The following is a 6,462-nucleotide window of genomic DNA, read 5'->3' on the forward strand; positions in this document are numbered from 1 at the left end:
GGTCAGCAGTATGAGTAGTAAAGACTACCTGGAGCTGCCCAACACCTACTCTCAGAAGGTAATTCCAGCTCGCAAACAGAACATCCCACTACAAGAGGAAGTGGACAAGTGGCCTCATCTCAGTCAAGTAAAGATCCCAAAGATTCAGGCAGGGGTTGGCCTTCTCATCGGACGTGCCCAAGGCTATGGAACCATGGCAGGTGGTGCCCAGTGTGGAAGATGGGCCGTATGCAGTCAAAACACCACTTGGCTGGATCATCAATGGCCCCCTCCGAGGAGACGATGGCCATGAAACTACGAGTGGACTTATACAGGTCACCTCCAACCACACATCAATGGCCACCCTGGGTGAGCTGTGGAGTCAGCAGTTCAAGAATGACTTCCCAGAGTGCCAAAATGGCCGACTGGAGTTGTCGAGGGAGAACATCCAGTTTCTGGAGATGGTCTCACAGTCTGCTAGACTTACAGATGGTCACTACAGCATTGGTCTACCACTGAAGAACACAGCCATCAAAATGCCGAACAACAGAAGGGTAGCTGAACAGTGAGCTCTCAACCTAAAGAAGAAGTTCATGAAGAGTTCTCAGTTCCTGGCTGACTACTCTGCATTCGTGGAAGACTGGACTGCAAAGCGCAAGGAAGGCCCCATGGACGAGCTGCACAGCCTGGAACCCAGGAAACAGGAGCTGCTGGAGGCCAGGTTTACAGGAGCTGTCAGCGGCAACACAGTAGGCAGCACTGGCAGCACCAGTGGAGGTGCTAAGGGTCTGGCCAATGAATCCTCTAACCACAGCTATGGAAATCTGGGCTCATCTGGTGACAAAGAGTAGGAGAACTCTGATTTGAAAAGAGGGAGCTCCCTTGCCTAATCAACCCCAGAGAAGAAGCACTCCAAGTCGTCCAGGGGGATGAAAAGGAGAGCTGACACCTATTATGTGAGCAGTCAAGGGAAGACTTCAACACGTGGGCCAAAGATCAGCAACTATTTTGACTTCCTGGGTGGAGATGGTTCCAGTCCAGTTAGAGGCCTCCCATCAGCTCGCCGCTCTCCGCAGAGCTCGCACTCTGCTCCAGGCTCAATCGTCTGACAGAATAGCTCCTCTCCCATCAGTCTGTGTTTCGGGGAGCATAACCTCAAAGCCTCCTTCAGCAAACTTGTGCAGGAGGAGCTGCGCTGGAGAGCAACAAGAGTTTGGACCTGGAAAAGAAAGAAGAACGAATAGATGACCTCCTCAGGGTGAACTGTGACCTGCGGAGGCAGATCGATGAACAGCAGAAACTTCTGGATAAATACAAGGGGAGACTGAACAAGTGCATCACCATGAGCAAGAAACTTCTCATAGAGCCCCCATCTCGGTCACATCACCGTCAGACATGGTGCATTCTACACGGAGCAGTGGACAGATGGATATGCATTACAGAACCTGATCAAGCAACAGGAGAGCATCATCCAGCAGAGGGAGGACAGGCAGAGGAAGCTGCTTGCGAAGAGGAAGCCACCGAACCCCGTGTCTCCCTCCCTTTCTGTGGCCTTCAAATCTGAACCCAAGCAGCGCAAAGCTCAGGTGGTCAACGGCAGCGATTCCAACCCCTTCCTGAAGCCTTCCCTGCCTCAGCTATTGACCCTCGCCGAGTACCACGAGCAGGAAGAATTCTTCAAGCTTTGCCTTGGACACTTGAAAAAGGAGGAAGCTGAGATCCAAGCAGAGCTGGTTGGAGCGGGTCAGGAACCTCCACATCAGAGAGTTGAAGAGGATAAACAACGAGGACAACTCGGCTTTTATAAACCAACCAACTCTGAATGAGGGGTCATGAGCCGACATTTGTATGTCGGCTGCTGCACTTGCTGGGCAGGGGCAGCTTCAGTAAAGTCTATGAGGCTTTTGACCTGTTTGAGCAGCACTACGCAGCTGTTTCAAATCCACCAGCTCAACAAAAACTGGAGAAAGGAACGAAGGAGAGCTATCGAACAGTGGAACAGTTCTAAGATTGAGAGTTGTCTGTGTCAGAGGGGGATCCAGTGGATATTCAACCCCCCAACTGGTTCTCACCAAGATGGGGTCTAGGAGCGGATGACCGCTCGGTCCGGAATATCCTCAGCAACACATTAAGGATACAGACCCTGGATGAAGAAGGTCTACACACCCTCTTGTGTGAGGTAGAAGCTATGGTCTACTATCGGTAGAATAGTCGACCGATAACCAAACCTTCCAGTGACCCTTCGGACCTCTTTGTGAAAGAAGAACTTTACTCCCGAAGGAGATGAAAACAAGTCCAGTAAAAGGCGAACATATTCTGAAAATAATGCACAAGAGATTATCTACCCCAGCTACAAGAGCGACAGAAGTGGTCTCGTGTTTCTTGCAACTTCGCAGAAGGAGATGTCGCCCTGATCATCGACGCCTTTGCACCCCGAAACTCCTGGGTCCTGGGCAAGGTCATCGAGGTGGTTCCTGACAAGCTCGGGCTAGTGCACCAGGTCCGTGTCAGGACGAAGACATCCATGTTAGACAGACCCATCACTAAAGTCTGTCTTCTCCAAGAAGCTGCATGAGGTGGTGGTAAAGACTGTCCTCCTATGGTGCGCTATGTACTAGTGACCTCTGGCACCAGGTACTGAGACACAGAGACATTTATCGGTTAAAATAGTGTTTTAGTTGTTGGCTCCTTGTTTTTTTTTTGTGGGTAATTGTCTCTATTTTTAGTAGAGAAATTAGGGGCCGGTATGTAGGACCCAAAACAGCCATAGATACTATTTGGTATGTGAAATGGCTCATATTTTATTTATTTTATAGGATGGTAGACTTGCAGTCATAGCCCATGTGTAAAGGCTGCAGCACAGCAAACAGGAAATTGTTATTTTCTTAATTATGCTGATTGCTGTTTTTGTATGTTCATATAATGACTTAGACCAAATTTATAATATCGTTTGGTAGGGGTTAAGTCAGGAAAATGTGTTATTTGTACAGAATTTGCATTTTGGTTTCTTGTGCTACTGTCTCATGATCACCCCAGCGTGATCAGATTGCATAACGTCATTGCGGCATCATAGAAAACAAACTAGGTCACCTGGAGCACTGCCATCAACTTTATTCAAAAGTGCAGATTTGAAACTATCTCCTAGTTTTTATTTGACCTTGATACACCACGTAAAACCGGAGATATGATAGTTTCAATTTGGTCGTAAAAAAATATTTATCCGATCGTTAAAAAAGGGCGGGATGGGAGGGGCAGGGGTTGCATTTCTTTACATATCTTCCCCATTTTTTGTGATTTTAGAAAACGGGAAAAAGTGGTCGAATCTGTTAATACTACTCTACATAACCAATGTACCAGAGACATCTTACATCGACCACGGGATGCGGGGAGCGCCAAAAATCGCTGAACCGGAAGCCAACCGCGGTAGTTAGCGGCGGACGTTTTTGAGGAGAAGACGAGTGTTTTTGGAAGAAGAAAGAAGACAGAAGAACAAGTTAACTGTGTTTTTTAGAGAGAAATGAAGCTGTCATTGGATGTCAATCAGGCCCTCAGGCTGTTGTATGCCGAGAACGACAACGAAGACGATGTCATTTCCTTTTCATCGTCCGAGGAGGAGGAGAGCGGCGATGAGGATGATGAGGTGACAGATCCGTCTTTTGTCAACAGCGACATCGTCGGTGATGAGAGATAAGTCATACTAATCATGAATATTTGTAGCTTTTGTTTTGTTTACTGCTGTATTGTAAACGTTATAAAACTGTCTGATAACGTTATATACTTATGTAGGTTTATGTGTACAGAAGAGCAGGGCTGAAATAATAAATACAGAGCTGGGTAAATGTTCGGCATTTTGTTGTCCTCTTTATCTGAATTTTCATACTTATCTCAAGGAGATGAATATTCTGATTTTACTAGTGTGTATTTTGAGTTATATTTAATGTTATCTATGTTAATTTCTAGTTGTATGTATTTATTTATACCTTTAAGTTTTTTTTGTAAACTGAGTATTCACATTGTTGTAAGGAACCAGAGAATTACAATGTTAGTGCCCACATTTGCATGGTGGTAACAGATTGTGGCATTGTACACATTCTGTGGGAACAGATGCCAGCCTGAAAGCCACACAAGGCCGCAGGAGTTGCCTACATTGCCACCAGGTCGACAAAAAAAAGAAATCTCACTCCCTGGAAGTGCCAGTCGTGTGATGTGGCGCTGTGTGTTGTTGTGGACAGAAACTGCTTTGCAGAGTGGCACAAATAAAATTAAAAAAACTTTGTCCCATTGTTTGTATATTGTTTTAGATATTTGTATATAGTTTGATTACATCTCAATTTTACCTCTAATATTGCATTTTCACTATTTGGAACTCTGGGAGTAGCTATTTGAGACTGGGAATACAAAGCACTGGTGTAGCTCTCTGTATTACTTTGCACTTACTTTGTTTTGAAGGTGATATGGTAAAAAACGCCTGGAATTATACATGCTTTTTATGGTAAATATTTGTATAATGTATTACTTTATTTAAATTTTACATTTATTTGTTCATATTTGCAACCTATGTTACCCTTTCCAAGTTCCAAAACAGTTCATTGAGCATGTTTGTGTTTTTTATTGTAATAAATAGTATGTTTTTTAAATTCGGATTTGATAATTTCTGTGTATTTTTGGGCTCAATGTGTTAATAAAGTAAGTCAAAGTGAAAAAATAACTATTAGATCATATAGATGAAGTTGTGTTGAAAAAAAAGATACCAAGCATGGGTATGCCAAACAATCTTTTTGTGGTATATAAAGGCAAAAGCAAAAGTATTAAAAAACCACCAAAATGAGCTCAGACCCCAGAGGTCTGAGAGACGAAGATCGCTGGCAGATAGCGAGGCAGCATGTGTTTTTTACAAGTCAGTGGGGACTGGAAGTCGCAGAGCTACACAATTCTTTTACCGTAGCTGTTGGTTAACATTTTAGATCACTCCTGAATTAGACTACCCTGCGGAAACGAAAATAAATGTTCGTCTGTCATCTTATACATCGGAGTATTGTGGAGGTTTTTTCCGTTGGCTGCAGCCACTACAGCACGAGTAAAACTTTGTCCTGCTGATTTGCGGCGCCTTCATGCGGGTTTAGCCTGCTGAGCATGAACATGATTAATGATAATCCCATCGTGTTTTTTCCATTTTTGCTTTAGGTAATAGCCCCCCCCCCCCCCCCCCCCCCCCCCAAAAAAAATACAATCACTGCATTATATTCTGCAAATACTATAATCAAAGCAATAGCAGTTAGCAGTGTAACTAACTGCTATATGAGGGTAAAAATTTAATACTTTAAAGCTGTAATACTATTGCTCTGAAAACATTTTTCAAGCATAAATCTCCCTTCATCAAATTCCAGTAACTCAAATATAAATGATGATAAAATACCATAATTTTTTTGTGACAAGCAGGCATCTATTTTCATAAAGTGGCACTATGGCTTTCTCATCATCATCATCTCAGCTTCGCTTTGGTAAGACGTATTGCATCACTTCCTGTTGCTTTGTGTGTGCACTATGACGTATCTTGCTCCTCTTGAACTACTCCCTACTCCTTTATTTCTCCCTATAATTTACACATCTTGCATAGTTAACTCTATCCCATACTTGTTATATTCTAACGCTCACTCTTACAGATCTTTAGTTTTTATTGTTCACTTTTTAGCGGTGTGTCGGGTTCTCTAGCTTAGCATGGCTACCAGTTCTCTTCCTCCATCTCCTGCTTTCACCTGCTCTGTGTGTCAGATGTTTAGCTACTCCTCTGCCTCCTTTAGTGGTAATGGTACATGTAACAAATGTAGCATTTTTGTACTTTTGGAGGCGAGGTTATCTGAATTGGAAGCTCTGCTCTGCACTGTTGAAAACCACCCGATAGTGAGCCAGGCCCCTTTAGTCAGTGCGGAGCCAACTAGCCTAGTTACCTTTGTTAGTCGTCCCCGAGCAGATCCCGAGCCGCCTCACTTTGCTCTCTTTTTCCCCGTTTAATTTCTCAAATGATATTATGTCCATGTGACATTATTGTGGTTAATAACTTGTGTTTCCCTGTTCCAACAGGTATCCTTTGAATAGTGTTATGGTGTTTTCCCCCCTCTTTTGTCCTTAAATCCAGCCATGAAACACCACATGATCATCACAGGCTTCTGCATAACCTTTCACCTTATATGGGTCTCAGGTAATGAACCAAATGTGCTTTTATCATTTTTTCAAATGAAACACTTTTAGAAAAGTTCTCAGTTATTAATATATCCTTCACTGTATATCTTCATGGGTTTTCTGTTGGTGCTTTTCCACAGGTTCCTCACTCAGTGACAAAGTCAGCCAGACTCCACCTGATCTGTACAAAGAAGAGAAGCAAACAGTTGAAATTAGCTGTTCACACACTATCGAGAACTATGATACAATCCTCTGGTACAAGCAATCAAACACACAACTGCAGTTCCTCGGACACATGCGCTA

General features: G+C 43.6%; 1 pseudogene; it reads left to right on the forward strand.

The window, feature by feature from the left end:
- Positions 1–632: 632 nt before the first annotated feature.
- LOC140270682 (serine/threonine-protein kinase tousled-like 1-B pseudogene) lies at positions 633–2,066 on the forward strand (annotated as a pseudogene).
- Positions 2,067–6,462: the final 4,396 nt, after the last annotated feature.

This window comes from Leuresthes tenuis, unplaced genomic scaffold (assembly GCF_036924035.1).
Source record: "Leuresthes tenuis unplaced genomic scaffold, fLeuTen1.0.hap1 SCAF_15, whole genome shotgun sequence".
Lineage (NCBI taxonomy): Eukaryota > Metazoa > Chordata > Actinopteri > Atheriniformes > Atherinopsidae > Leuresthes > Leuresthes tenuis.